Raw genomic sequence first — 16959 nt, forward strand, 5'->3', positions numbered from 1 at the left:
TGGTGACGTTGGGCGGCTGTCCTCTCTCTCTCTCTCTCTCTCTCTCTATATATATATATATATATATATATATATACACCAGACTGCGACTCATTAACCCCTTTCTCCCCTGGTGGTGGCGCCGTGGCTGTTGAGAGTGCCAGCCTATGCCCAGTCCCCTTCTGCCCTTTCCACCGAGTAAAGAGGTGTCATATCTCTCTTTGTATGCCCATGGGAGCATTAATAATACTGCAGGAAATTTGTGTGTTCTCTGCCGTCAGCTGCAGGTCCTGAGCTAAGTGCTCTGTCTCGACGTTGGACTGTTCCACCAGAGGTTGGGAAGTCAACGCTTGGGGGTATACCAGTATACCTACCTGCACGTCGAAAAGCCAAAGGCCTCTGGGCATGCGTATACCCTTCCTGTACGCCCCAAGAGCTGAAAGCCAGTGGACTCACCTGTATGCCCAAAGCTGAGAAGCCAGTATACTCACCTGTATGCCCCACAAGCTAAAAGCTCAGTGTATTCATCTGTATACCTCCCTGTATGCTCAAAGCTCCAAGCCGAGTGTGTTCCTCTGCATATTTTTTAAGTTTCTGGTTTTCGATTTCATTCTGTGAATCGGTTCAAAGCCTTTGACACAACACACAGCAGCGCTCTTACATAAAAGTAGAAAATAATTGAGGATGACAGGACTTTGACACTGCGGCTTATTCTGACAACTAACAGTTTGCATACAGCAAACCTCCAAAGACTGCTAATATATTATGTATAGATACTGCATATTCATTCAAATAGTCACCATAATGCCATATAGATAGACCATAATGATCTAATATGGTAGGGGAGAGCAGGGGTGGAAGTACCATTTTCAGAATAATCTGTCACATGATCTGATTTACTCGGAAATAGAAGACTTTGTGTTCTCCAAGATTGTGAGATAATGGCACAATGGTTATTGACCAATTATGTTTTCCAGTTTCAGTGGAAAACCCCAACAGTCATTAAATCAATTGTATTTTATTATTTTTATGCAGTCCAGTAGGCACATGCAATTCAACATCATTTTGTCAATGTCACTGAACCTGCTTAGAACAGAGCCACCAGAAAAGTCAATTTAAAGTGAACAGTTGACATATACGTATTTAATCTTAATCAATATAACATTTTAGCTGGGCCAGAACAGGTCAATGCTTAGCAATGTCTTATATACTGTGGCACCAGTGCCTAACAGGCTCCCAATCTGTCTGCCGCCTGCACAGGCATCTCTCATACACAACCCACAACTCCATACACGTCATACAGAAATATTTTTATTAAGAAATTAATTTCTATCGAAGCAAACATACAAAATGGAGTCTGCTCAGTGTTTTAAATGACAATGCTGCTTTAGATCAATATACACATTAACTTTTGTGGTATTTAAAATGAATAAAAGGGTAATGATGCAACCTTACTGCAGTATCACTGGAGACACTGGTTCTGGTGTCTGCATGCTGGAGTCAACCTCGAAAGTCATTTTCTTGACTTTATGATGTGAATACCTTGTCAATGAGAGAGTAACTTTACTGTAATATCCTACATTACAAGTACTCACATATTAAAAAATAAAATAAAATGATGGGCTTGTGAAAAGCGTAGAATGTCATCTTTCTGCATTTGTACATTTCATGAATAAGAATAGAGAATAAGGATATACTGTAATTTAGGTATCATAACCCTATAACCTATCCCTTCTAGAATGTGGGATATGTTGCTTCTAGAAGTTCAATTTTTACCTCATACTGTATGTGTTACTGAATGATGATGACTGCATATTAAAGCTTACAGCAGTCAAACACTCAGAGAAAAAGGCTAAAATACTAATATATTTTTAAAGCCATATGCTGATATAGACCAATATCACACGACTATGAGAGCAATATTTTTTATATTTAAAAGCCTCTTTTCTGCCTCTACTTCCTTCCATTCATAATAGTTTGACTATTATAATGTCAGATAACTAAAGACCGTGAACATAATAGAGGATAGGATTATTTTAAACAGCTGTCAATCAGCATGTACAGAACCTAGTCAAATGGTCTTGACCCGCAGTCTTGGACCCGCCCATGCCTATTGATTCCTGACCTGCAAATAAACTGTTAATATTATTCCTCCTGTAACAAAGTTAGCAGTTCAGTTACACTGAATTAGCACTTCACCCATCAGGAATGTGCAAGTACCTGCCTGTATGCAGAATGTAAATTGTATTTGACACACAAGAAACCTGCAATCACGGACACCTATATAACCAGGGTTTGAAATTAACGTTTAAAAGGGACATTCCACTTTTTTTGAAAATATGCTAATTTTCCAGCTCTCCTAGAGTTAAGCATTTGATTTTTACCATTTTGGAATCCATTCAGCTGAGCTATGGGTCTGGTGCTAGCACTTTTAGCATATAGCATAATTCATTGAATCTGATTAGTCCACTAGCATCACGCTCAAAAATGAAAAAGATTTGATATTTTTCCCATTTAAAACATGACTCTTCTGTAGTTACACTGTGTACTAAGACTGACGGAAAATTAAAAGTTTCAATTTTCTAGGCTGATATGTCTAGGAACTATACTCTCATTCTGGCGTAATAATCAAGGACTTTGCTGCTGTAACGTGGCTGCAGGAGGCGCAATGATATTAAGCAGTGCCCGAAAATAGTCCCCTTTGTAACTTTCAATAGCAGGGGACTCTTTGGGCACTGCGTAATATCAATTGTGTAAAATCATTTGAGTATTTGTGCTAAAAATGTGCAGATTTGGCTTACATGAGCTTTGAAATTATTGACTGAACTTCATTTATGTAGTTGTGTAAATCCCCAAATTGGTTAGCTGATTTTTACCCATATTGGGCAGGTTGCTGGCTGTTAATTTAAACGCCTGGTTATAACAGTATAAATGTAAAGAGTATTTGATACGAGACACCTCTTGATTGAGAATGAGAATATAAATATATATTGCATTCGTTCTCACTGCGTGAGATACCTGTCTGTGATGCAATGACCTGATATCGTTTCTGCAGAACTAGCTGTGGCATCATAATGATGTGATGAATACAGTAGGTGGATTAAATCAGAACACCACTGAAGGCCTAGGTGTAAAATAAACTGCCCACCACTAATATATATCCATTAGGATATGTGTTAAAAACAACTTGGTATAGCATTTACATAGTCTGTGCTAATAGTCAGTGGCACTTACTGTTTAGGGTGCAAATCTGAGTTAAAATGATACGCTGTCACTCATACAGCCAAAACAATAGAGTCTCAGTCAATCAGATTGAAGGACCAGAAAGAACTGTTGTATAATACGGTTTAAACATTACCACAGAATTAAAATGCAAGTAATTGTATAATATAATAAGTTATATAACAACAACAACATTGTTACAACATCTATCAGAGGAGGACTGTTGGGTTCCTCTCAAACATCTTTATCTCAATTTGTTTCTTTAGCTTTTAACTGGGGACTTAAAGGTCATGATTGTCTGAAAAAACATTACACAAACAAAAATTACATAAAACTGAGGGACGAGTCAAACTGATTATTTGTTATAATAAGCAACAATATGAAAAAAAAGTTAAAGCTGAACTTTACAAACCTTTTGTCACAGGTCGGAGCGGACCCGAGATAGCTAAAGGGTCACGCCCCTTCCTAGTTTCCACCTCGGGGAGGTTCCCAAAGCCACCCCAATGACCAGACAGACAGAGTATACTACGGTTAAAATACAACTTTATTAAATATTTAAAAAGGAAAGGGGGAATGGGGAAAGGGCAAATTAAAACAAGCTTTATTCTTCTTGTCTCCAGGACTATTCCGATTGCGGAGCGGGGACTTGGACTCCTTTCCAGGGGTTTCCTTCGATCCGTGGTGCCCTCCGCTTTTCCTGGAGGCAGAACAGGGAGATACAATTAGTGCTTCGTCCAGTAAATTTCCACTACCTGCCACTACCAGTTGTCTGATGTGTTTTGCCACTTCTCTCGCCCCTTAGGGCCACTATGGTGAGCTCCACTGGCACCTCCCGGCCGTCGAGGATGAATCGATGATGGAGGGGAAAGGAGAGATCTACGACGGCTCCCGGGAGTAAGTTATTTCGCCGGGACTGGAAACAGAGGTGAGGTATACGGCACAGAGGTAAGTAAGTTACAAACTGGGGCTTTGCGTTCCTCTTCGGGTCGTGCTAGAAGCAGAGATAAGTTACACCACAAAGGTAAGTTATTCACACAGAGGTAAGTAAAGTACAGATTGGGGCTTTGCGTTCCTCTTCGGGTCGTGCTAAAAGCAGAGGTAAGTTACACCACACAGGTAAGGTATTCACACAGAGGTAAGTAAAGTACAGACTGGGGCTTTGCGTTCCTCTTCGGGTCGTGCTAGAAGCAGAGATAAGTTACACCACACAGGTAATGTATTCACACAGAGGTAAGTGAGTTACAGACTTGGGCTTTGCGTTCCTCTTCGGGTCGTGCTAGAAGCAGAGGTAAGTTACACCACACAGGTAAGGTATTCACACAGAGGTAAGTAAAGTACAGTCTGGGGCTTTGCGTTCCTCTTCGGGTCGTGCTAGAAGCAGAGATAAGTTACACCACACAGGTAATGTATTCACACAGAGGTAAGTGAGTTACAGAATGGGGCTTTGCGTTCCTCTTCGGGTCGTGCTTAGAAGCAGAGGTAAGTTACACCACACAGGTAAGGTATTCACACAGAGGTAAGTGAGTTACAGACTGGGGCTTTGCGTTCCTCTTCGGGTCATGCTAGAAACAGAGGTAAGTAAGATTGTAATGGTTACCTCACCCCCGCTGTTCCTGGGGGCAGTGGACTTGCAGAGCAACGACTGGCAGGGCGTACGGGGCCGAACGCTTCCCTAGCTCCCCTCTCCTATCTGGTTCCCGGGGTACTGAGCTGGGCGAACTCTTTGGAGAGGCTCCGCACGCAGGTGTTTAATGTAGGCAGCTGTATACAACAATGGCCTTCGGCCCAACAATAAATACCAGTCGCTTACTCACACTAATGCACAACTATGATTCACCACCGCCCTCTCTCAGGATCGGCGAGGGTTAATGTTGACACACTGAAGATTCGACGATTTGATTTCCTTCCCTTGTACTGGCCTGGCCTCAACGTGCTGGTAGCTTCGCACGGCTTCACTGGACTGAAAGCGGCTTCCGTCTCTATAAGCACAGCACTACACTGCAAGCTTAGTGTACACACACACAAAGTAAAAGCTCAAGACTCACCCACAGCATTTCTCACACACTTTACGTGACATAAGGATTTGGCCGGCTCAGCCCAGGTCCCTCGTGTGACTCGTTGGGCGCAATTCCCAGCACAAAAAGAAGGGTGCTAAGGTTTCGTTGTCAGATCTCCCAATTACTCCAAGTACGCTTCGCTCGGCTCGCCCACGCTTCTCTCATCCAGTGGGGCCGAACTCTGGGGCGACAAACTCACAACATGGGTTAGGGAAACAGACACGCTTCAACAATACTCTATATAATATGGTTAGAGTACTCACATACAATGAGGTCCGTTCACAAGGGGCATGCTCTTACTTTCCCTGCTTCCTTCTCTCCGGCTCGCCTACGCTTTTCTCCACCGTAGGGCCGTTGCTGTAAGCACACTCAAAACACGCTTCGGATAATCCTTCCTTCGTAACACTTGTAAGATAATCCACTGTTACTCACATGTCCATACATCCACAAGTCAACACTGTTCTTCCTTATACACTCGACCCCGTCGCCTAGATCAATCGTTTTCCTTTCACCCAGTCACCTCCAACTCCATAAACTGTCTTCCGTTTCCTTCCCCAAGGGATTGGTCTCGAACACATACACGAGTCTGCACAGCAGCGGACAAAGCACACCAAAAGCACACCGTTTGTGTTTTCAAAGGCCTTTTTGTACTCTGCTTCTCCCCTTCAATGACCTATCTGCGATCGCTGTGCTTATCACCCACACCTGTACTGAATACGGCTTGATTTGCCTTCGGGGGAACCCCGGAAGTTCCGGTGTTTGCAGTTGGTCTAACGGGCGGAACCATCGTTGGGCGGAACCCATCTTCCATACTTTTGGTTCCGCCCTTACAAATCGTCACCCGGTGACACTTTCCTTAATCATCTGTCATAGTTTAAAAAAATGCTCAAAATATGTACCCTGTCTTTCAATGGGGCAGTAATCTTAAAAAAGGTCCTAATATGTACTGTACCATTAGATACAGATATGAATATATTTGGTATCAATATGTATACCTTTGAGATACTATAATGTATATATGAGGTTCTAATAGGCTCTCTTTGATACCAGTACTGTAACTCTGAGGTACAAATACGAACTCTTTAGTTACAAAATTGTACATTTTGAAAGAACGCAGCACCAGGGACAGCTACACTCTAACAGTTGTGTTAAAAACAACACAATCCGTTTTATTTTAGGGACAACACACTAAGAGCGTACTGACGCTTTTCAAACCGAACCGCACCCAAGTGTGTTTGACCTCCAAAGTCTGGTTCGTTTCAGTAGTGTCACTACTGGGCTCAGGCGTGGAAGGCACAGTGTGATCGCAAATGGATCTCCATTTCCCATGAACCCTTACACTGGACTGATCACTGCTTCACCTGTTGCCGTTATCTCACCTACACTATTAGACTTAACTGTAATTTCTACAGTTACTTACCACAAAATGCCCAGTAAAATACCATCATTTTCTTTTCCAGTTCATTACTGTAATATGCATTGCATTATAGGTATTAACATTTAATTTACAGTGATTTACTGAATGTTTTGAATTTGCGGTAGACTGCTGTAAAGTGCTACTGTAGTTAAATAAAACAGTGTTATAAAAGCATATAAAATGGAAAAATAAAATATATATATAAAAATGAAATGCATTTTAAAATGTGAATTGTTTTTCAGCAATGTAAATAATTTATTGAGAATTGTAGATAGAAACAAGAAAGGGATTATGGATAAATACTTGACCGTCAGATTTGAATTTGACCTCAAGACTTCAAAACACTAGTGACGCAAAGATTTTGCTCCTCTGAGTGTCGGGAGAGTGACAGAAGAGGGAAGTGTAGTGAGTAACTTTAATCAAGTGACTTTGTGGCACTGTGGTAGTGTTACGGATCTACTACATGGGTTACCTGGGTTCGATTTCCCTTCAAGGGAATATGTATTTTATGAGGGGCCATGGCATGAAAATCTGACTTTTTCCATGTTTAAGTGCTATGATTGGGTCCCCAGTGCTTCTACCAACCTAGAAAATGTGAAAAAGATCAACCCAGTAACTTAGTTTTGGTAAACCATTCTCTTCAAGCACATGAACAAATAGGTTGTTGAAATTTGGCTCTCCTTATGATGTCATAAGGAGCTCTTATTATAATGATACCGCCCCTTAATCTGCACTATCCAACCACAGCACCGCCATTTAGTGCAGAGAAAAGCACAATTGAGTTTTTATTGCAACAAACCACCATCATTGTGATCAATGTTTCAATTTCGTCAGCTCATTCTCATTTTAAAGGACACACCCAGAACGGCACATTTTTGCACACACCTACAAAGTGGCAATTTTAACATCCTATAATAAATTATTTATATGGTATTTTGAGCTGAAACTTTACATATGTGCTCTGGGGACACCAAATATTTATTTGACATCTTAAAAAAGTTTTGTGCCATGGCCCCTATAAAAGTAGGTTGCAGTAAGGGTATTATACTGTACAATGGAACTGCGGTAAAGGCATCATACTGTAAAAAAACATGTACTGTAATGGGGCAGTTACACGTTGCCAGTGAGTTACCGCATATATACAATAAAAAGTCTAACAATTTAAATCTGGTTCATTGTGACAAAGTATTCTCATGACTGCATTATTAAGCGTTTCTCTCCTGTTGTTGTGCCTGAGACATATTGACCTTTACCTGGATATTGTTATTTAATTATTTGCTGCCTGTCCTGATCTTTGCTGTGCGTATTTATGCTGTTTGCTCTTAATGTGGATCAACCCTTGCTTTACCCGTCAGTCCAGCAGCTACTGTAAGCATAAAAGACATCAAAAACACAAACTCAGTTTTCAATGTATGGCAGCATTCTCATATGAATGCAGCAGAATATTACCTATTATAAATGCAGATATGCACTGCCATAAAGAGCAGGATGTTTTGTTTATATTCAGTGAATTTAAATGAATTAAATCAGCTTATCTCCTAAAATAATCCTGGTAATTTGAGATGTGTGATTTTCTTTCTCATCATAAACCCAACTCTGCTGATATGAGAAAGCAATGGAGTAAACTACACAGAAATGCATTTATTTGAAGTAATTTGATTGTTTATAAGGAAGGATACACATTTCTTGACAGTTTTACTTTTTTTAGGAATTGTTTAGGATTGTTTACAGAGGCGAATACAAATACAATTTGAAGAAAACCCTTAAAAAAGAATGTGTAAGCTTTTTTTGAGTTTTAACAGCTGATTGGTCATGCAATCAACATCCCCGAATGTAAAGGCCAAAACTTTTCAAAGTTCTGTGAAATATATACACGTCAGCAGCGGCTATAGTTACACTTACCCAACTATGACCACCTTCAGTTCATGAATCCCGAACTGTGATACTGTGGTCCATTGAACATCAGCCCTCTCTCTAATAGCACCTGTTCGTGGGTTTAACTGAACTGGGACTCTTCATATATTCCATTAAGCATCTCTCCATTTCATGACAGCTAATTTATCAGTTCCTGATCACTTTATTGTTATATTTTCATACTCATTGTGCATTCATTTACAGATTGTAAGTTAATTTGTTTTTGAACAGTGGGAGGGAAAATATGACAAAGTGAAAGATCCGTAAATCACTGCCGTGGTGTAAGATGCGTCAAGATCTCTCAGCAGGGCTTCGGTTTATTCATACATCAGTGAGTAAAGTCAAGAGACAAAACTGTTTCTTCTGTAAGCTGTCTGCACAAATGTTTAACTTTCATCATGATTTTGGCCGCATTACTGTGAAAGGCTGTCTGAGAAACAGAATTATGATATTATTTCCGTGATATAACAGCACAACTACACTATTTACCAGTTGCCAATGTATTTATGATTAAAATAAATATGATGCATACAGTAAAACATTTGAATTTATTCATTTTAATTCTGTAACGTTGTTTCAATGCAGATATCACATCACTATTACAGTTAACTGCATAATTAAATGTAACAGTAAAGACCTTTGCAATGTTTACCTCAAGACTTTCAGGATAATAATGAAATATTAAACCCTTAGAAATGACATAATTCCCATTTGTCTGAGAAACACTCAAGCTGAAAGATGACTAATGTGTTTTTGTGGTATTTGCTGGAATGGGTCTTTGGATGACAGTAATGTTTGACAGAGACCTGTGATAGAGACTTTAATTTATCTTGTTGTAAATATGCTTTGATGAAGCAGAACGTTCAGATTTCAAGCACCCGGCATTAATTCAGCTTAACGTCTCTGCAGTGACTTGCTTTGATTAATATTGCTTGAGTTTAAAGAAAAGCTCTTAGTTTGATTAAAAAGGGGCAGAGGAAGAAATCGAGGTATATTTTGGGTTGTTATTTTGTTGAATCCCCCACTGTGTAACCTTTATTTGGTTTATGAGCTCTTCGATAGCTTTTAATTTCATTATTGCCTTTCAATATTACTGTATCTAAACACTGTATTCTTTAAAAAAAAAAAAAAAAGAAGCTTTTTGACTTTTTATCTAGAACAATGAATAACTAACTACAATATGTCAGAATTATTGTGATTTACTGTGCAATATAGCACAGGTTGTATGAGAATTGATTTTAATAAGCAATCAGGTAATAAGGATTTTAACATTTCTCAACAGCATGTGGCAGACCTCTCCATCACCATCATCAAGACAAATGTGCTAAAATGTTTTGCTGAAACTGAAATTGGGTTCCTTAATAACACATCAGCTGTTTGTTATTTGAAAGCTTAGTTAACTCAACAAACAGGGACTGAAGTCCACATTTAAAAGATTATTTAAAATCAAAAGTTGACCTAACATAACTAGTTATGTTTACCTACTGTAATGAATAACACAACAAAACATTTTTGTTGACTGAACAAAAATAAGCGTATTATATTACACTGTGCAAAAATATAAATGCAATACTTTTGTTTTTGCCCCTATTTTAATGAGATGAACTCAAATATCTAAGACTTTATGTACACAAAATTTCTCTCAAATATTGTTCACAAATCTGTCTAATGCCCTGTTTACAAGAAGGAAAGACGCAGATATTTCCCTGTGGTTTGGCTTCTCATTTACACGAAAACCCTGTTTTTATCACAGAAAATTTTTATTTCTAAAACCCCTGGCCAAAGTGAAGATTTCTGATAACCCCGGACCGGTTATGTGTTGCTGTCCCTACTGAAAAATCCAGCTAATACCAGCATAAGCTGGTGAGCTGGTTTTAGCTGGTCTCCAGCTTGGTTTTAGCTGGTTTTGCTGGTGTAGAAAGCTGGTCATGCTGGTGGGCCAGCTGGTCTTCCAGCCTGACCAGCTAAGTCCAGCTAGACCAGCTTTGTCAGGCTGGGAGGACCAGCATAAACCACCTTAAACCAGCTAAAACCAGCTACCAGCTTATGCTTTTGATTTTTCAGCTGGGGTGTCAACTGTGAGAAACGGGGTTTAAGGTTCTAAAACATCACATTATGCGCCAGAAAAGTCTTAACGTCATGTGAGCGCCCTATGAAATGAACAGGAAGTCGCTTGTGTTATTGGTTGGTGTCGATTCTGAAGATTTTGATTGGCTTGCGTGGCTTTATTCCTCTCCCTACACTGCCGCACATAGTTTGGCATAGTTATTATGGCGCTCGACAATGTATTTATGCAGGTTCATGCAAAAAAAAATTAAAACGATGTTGTGTGCACTATGATATTATTGAAAACGGAGGCGGGGAAATATTTGTTTCTCTAAATACCCGGCTATGTGTAAATGTGGCCTTAATCTGCGTTAGTGAGCACTTCTCTTTTGCCGAGACAATCCATCCAAGATAATCCAGGTGTAGCATATGAAGATGCTAATTACACCACATTATTATTGCACAGGTGTGCCTTAGGCTGGCCACAATTAAAGGCCACTTTAAACTGAGCAGTGGCATGCTGACTGCAGGAATGTCCACCGGAGGAGCTGTTGCCCATGAATTTTGTTCAGTGTATATATATACACACTCTACCTAAAGGCCACATAATATGAACTTTTTTAAGATGAACCGTTGTTCAGCTGTACATGAAGGAACCGGAGTCAGATGAAGGAGAAATTCTGGTAGAAGAAATCTCTTTGTCATTCTCACAGAAAGATCTTGTTCAGCATATATTTAAGCAATATCGCGGTATTAGGAGTGTGAGATTGCACTATATCATCACGGCTGTAATTAGGCCAGAGGCACGAGGCCACAGTCCGAGTAGAGGAGGCAATGACCATAAAGAGCTATATCACACGAGTCCGAGAGCAATATTGCTTTTATACAACAGTATACATTTGAAAAAAAAACTAGAAAACAAGTTATTTTAAAAGCCTCTTTGTTGGGAAACTACTTTCTTCCACCACGAATTTGAAGGCCAGAATAACAAGTAAGCCTTTCGAGTGTTTGTTTTAAATTTTAATAGACAGAATAGCCGTTTCTTGGCCACAAAGTGTAGTTTTAAGATTAGTTCAGTTGAGAATATGTATGTATAATATTCAAATCTGCAGTCAATTAGTAAAGATGGTACCTATTTGAACATTTGCTTAGAAAGATTCGGATGTTCACTTACCACTGACCACAGCCTGATCTGGGCTACATCTCTGACAGGGATTCCCTGGCTCTGATAGTCAAAGTTTGATGGTCAAAAATGAGATCAAAGCAGCAGTATTTGTTGTCATGAAGATTATTTTATTCATATTTAGTGTAGTTTGTGTTGTTATTCACTGTAAAAAAATTCCATAGAAATTTGCAGCTGGGTTGCCGGTAACTTACCGTAGATTTAAATTCCCGTCATTACTGGCAACATTTTGTTCAAATTAAACGAACTTCAAACATTCACAACTCTTTGTCTTTACAGAATAAAACTAGAAAAACAGCATCAAGCAAAACATTCTGCGAAACAAAATCTGAAGCAAAAAACAGAAAAAGGTTGATGATGATTTCTGGTTCCCAGAATGCTTTGAATGAGGCCGTTATTGTATAGTTTCATTCTGTAAAGATAAAGAATTGTTGATGTTTCAAATTCATTTAACTTTGAACAAACTCTTGCCAGTAAATAACATAAATTTAAATCTACGGTAATTTACCGGCAACCCAGCTGCAATAACATTGTAATTTCTACGGATTTTATTACAGTGTTGTTTTGGCGCGAGGTAAAAGTTAATAAAACTATATTTATATACTGTTGCTTTTCCATTTATTCTTAACACAGTGTGAGCACTCGCTTTATAACTGGACTTTTTTCTTGTCAGTACTACATGAAACAGAATAATGAAGTGGTTTATATTGTAACTAGTTTAGTCAGTGAGATGTGTCTGCTTATAAATATCAGTGGTGATATCTCACAATGTGTTTTAATAGTCACGTCATGCGAAAATAAATGATCAAGTGTCCCAATGTAAGAGTCAGTATCCTTACCAGCACTTCCAAATGATGTTTTTGCATCCGTTTAATGGGACATGTAAACAGTTCGCTCCAGAGACAGTGTGACATTAACAATGTTACCTTGATGCCATGCACTAGCTTTTAATAATAAACATTTTTGGTATTTTTGGAGCTTTGGTGTTGCCGACTTTGCATTTTAAGACCATTATATCTTTAACCACTGTTACATTGTTCCATAATTTTATCAACATTTAGATTTGATGTATTCTGTCTTTATTAATTGTTTTTATTGACTACACTGTTTTATAGTCTGAAGCTAAGCTGCCAACACTTTGACTAATGTAAAATGACTGTTCTGTAAAAAATCACATGACTAAATTGAAAGTTGTAGAAATAGGGTTGGCAGAGGTGAGAGATCAAGCTGTGATAAATTTAAGCTGAGGTTAAATGTAAAACTTAATCTGAATAGATTCATAAAAAAATTTACAGTCAATAAATGGAGTAATATTTAAGGTGTCATATAATCTGATTCATGTCTTTAGAGTGTTAAAAGCTGTTTGTGGATATAAAAAATCTCAAGTTTCAAAAATTAAAGTTTCAAACCTAAAGAGATCTTCTTTTTAAAAGTGAAGCCTCATACACGCCTTCCTCAAACACACTTCCGCAGTTGGACGTCATACTGCAAAGAAAATTTTTATAACAGCCCTCCATGTATAAACAAAGAATGAAGGTGTAACTTTCATTCACATTGTAGTATTGTGGCAGCCGCCATGTCGTGTAGACGCTGTGTTTTTATTTGCAAAAGGCAAACTACTTTTATTTACAAAATTTTGACTGCACACTCACTTGCAAAAAGTTTTATTCACCAACGTTTCAGCAAAAAAAGCCTTTGTCAGGGTATCATTTTGCTCGGAGTAAAGTGAGCATAAATAGACAATCATTAACAATATCTTAACCAAAACACATCAAAACTTTTCACAAATTCACCGGAGATCATCTTCTGACAATAAGAGAAAAAGACCAAAAGCACAGATCGCTCGGCCCTGTATGTAAAGTAGCTTTGTTAGTGTTAGTTTGTGCCCCACTCACCCTTATGATACATAATACACATGGAATTAGGAATGTGCATTAAGGAAGTAAAATAAGTTTAATTTGATGTCATGAAGGGTCAATGTAGCTGTAAAGAAAGTGAAATACTAACTTTATAATCACTTACTTATTGTTGTCTATTGTGTTAGTTCCAAATTTGTCTTCCAGTCTTTCGTTCTTCTCCACAATTTAAAACGCTAAATTCAATTTCAGTTTATGGAAATGAAAACTCCATAAAAGTGTGACTATATAATAAGAAGTCTGATTTATAACCAAACACAATGAGCCAATTTTAAATATGTGCTGTGAAAAGGATTTTTACCTAGTAGCTTGACCATAGGTCTTCAGATGACATAAGTCATATAAACTACTTTTACTTCGCATTTGTGGTATTAAAAAATCTCCCATGTCCCATGAATGAGAAAAAGCCATATGGGTTTAATGACAAAATTTTCATATACCTCTTTAAAACGTGTATTATCATCCTCCTGTGAAACAAGCGCAGTAGTGTGGAGAGCAAAGATCTTTAAAGAGTTCATTTAATGGATTTCAGCATCAGTTCCAGCAGCTGGATGCATGCAGGTGTTATTAAGCAATGATTATAATAAAACTCGGCTTTGCAGAATGAATTTAAGGCTTCATTAAATGCTGTGCATCATTATTGTGAGTGCATAATATTAGTCTGGAGTAAAGGCAATTTTCTGATTTATACACAGTTTTTTTATAAAAGGGTGAAGTGAATTTTTAATAATGATTAGAGTCATGTAGAGGCACATTGCTGAAACTATAACATCTTAATTATTGGCTATTTTGTAGCACAGAGATAACTGGTGTCGCTTTCAAACTTACAATAAGCTCATTTCTAGATTTCTGTGAAATGGTGCTTTCTTCTTAGAATGAATAGCCTGGATGCATTAGTATAACATAAGCCAGCAGGTGTGCTCAATACCTCAAAGATGTGTTTAAGGTTTTGCCCCATTACTAAAACACTAACTAAAAACTTGCTTAATCTATTATATGAGTTGAATAAAACATTTTAAAAATCTATATAGATCATTGTAAAAGGCATATAGTACTTGTAAAAGCCAATTTGATTGTAAAATCTTTTTTTTTTTAAGTAAAATGTATCACGTCAAAATATTGTGGGAGTGACTCGACAGTGATCATACACTGATCCATGAAGTCAAACATTTCTACAACAATAAAAGCAGAAACCGTAGAAATGCAGAAATAACACCATTGACAGGTGATAAAGGAGGGACATTACACCGTGCTATTGATTTTTTTATATTTAAATGCAAAAATATTAAAGATAGTTTGTGTGGCTTACATGCTGCCACAAAAAAACATTATTTTCAGAATAGGAATTTCATTACATAACTTTAAATTCTGAATATAACCCCACCATAGTCATTCAGTGTGATGGGTGCCTTAGGATCACGTAAATATAAATGAATAATATTAGCCTTTCGAACCAACCCGCTCTCTTTGTAAATGATCATGCAACTATAAAACACAGTTCACTGACGGACAAAAATAGATAAGAACAAAACACAAAAGCTGTTTCAGCTCATTCTGGGATTTAATAGATTTATGCTCATATTTAAATAAAAGGCAATGCCATTGTAAAGTGTGGAGGCCATATTTCTTACAGAATGAGGTAGATGAGAATCTAAACGTGAGTCTGTTAGATGATTATTTCTTTTCCTTATACCAACACACTTTATTCTTATATTTTGACTGTACAGTTTATCTTTGAAACAGTAGTTTAAAAATAGTTTTTCGTTTCCTACATAAAGTCTGTCATTGTATCTTTATTTATTTAAGAGTCAAGTGAAAAGTTTATTTCATTACAGCTGCTTTTTTCAAGGGCAAATTATTTCATTACTAAATATAAGAGGAATATTGAGTTACATTTAAGTGAATGAAAGCAGCTTGTTAAAGGTAAATGGAAGCTTGTCTGACAGTAAAAGCTGCATTAGTAGAATGACAAAAGTCTTCAAATGCCTTTTAAATGCAAAGTATGTCAAGCCGAATGAGCAATAAAGGGATAAAACTGGTGTTCTTTAAAGACATTTTAAAGGAAAAACTTACATACACTCATGTGATTGATGTAAAAGTTATTATAATCTGGAAAAAAGCCAGACTCACACTAAAGGATTTATGAAATCTGGTTGCAGCACACACATTTAAGGAGAAACTTGACAGATTTTCTTCTCTTAAATCTTTGCCAGAGGAAGAGCTTTGGGATCGAATTTCAGAATCAAGAACTGGAACAAACTGTTTTATAACTTACAATATTACCAAATTATTGATATAAAGTGATACATTTGGTCTATATTGAAGAACATAAAGTACAGAGGTACCGTACTGTTAATGATCATTGAGGTCCCTCAGGGATCAGTGTTTGGTCCACTTCTTTTCTCCTTCTACACATCATCCTTAGAACATACAGATCATCTTCTCATTTCACCCTGATGATCCCACCATAACAGCACATATTACAGCCTGCTTAGAAGACATCTCAGCTTGGATAAAGAAACATCACCTCCAGCTGACCCTTGCTAAGACAGAGCTGCTTGTTTTTCTGGCACAGCCCACGCTACAGCACGACCTATCCATTCAACTTGGCAACACAACCATTACTCTGCCAGAAACCTTGGTGTAGTCTTTGATGATGATCTGTCCTTCTCTTATAACATTGCAAAGACAGCGGAAGTCGATTTGCGATCTTCACAAAGGGGCACTAAATCAGTTCCTGCGCAATTTCCTTCACTTCTCCCTGCAGGTGGAATGACCTTCCTAGGAGTCCGGTCAGCCACATCTCTTGCAACATTCAAAAACAACAAAAACAAACCTCTTCCAAAAAATACTTGACATAGATATTGATCGTATCTCTTATCTTTCAGTTAAAAAATACACTAAATCTTTCTTTTTCTCTCAACAGGTATATAGTGAAAACTTGGTAACTTGGTATAAGCACCTTTTGTACAAATGCCTCCCTATGACAAAACGCTTTACTGTTTCCTAATCTTTGTAAGTCGCTTTGGATAAAAGTATCTGCTAAATGCCTAAATGTAAACAAGAAAAGGTGCATTTTAATAAAATGTTATTTGTTATTTTGTCAATATTGTATTGCATTTTTTGCACATGCTTTTATAAAGATACATACAAGATATTTTCATGTTTATTCATCGTTGCAGAAACACTTGATTTAAATCTACCATTTTCTACCTCAAGGTCTGT

Source organism: Misgurnus anguillicaudatus, chromosome 13 (assembly GCF_027580225.2).
Source record: "Misgurnus anguillicaudatus chromosome 13, ASM2758022v2, whole genome shotgun sequence".
Taxonomy (NCBI): Eukaryota; Metazoa; Chordata; class Actinopteri; order Cypriniformes; family Cobitidae; genus Misgurnus; species Misgurnus anguillicaudatus.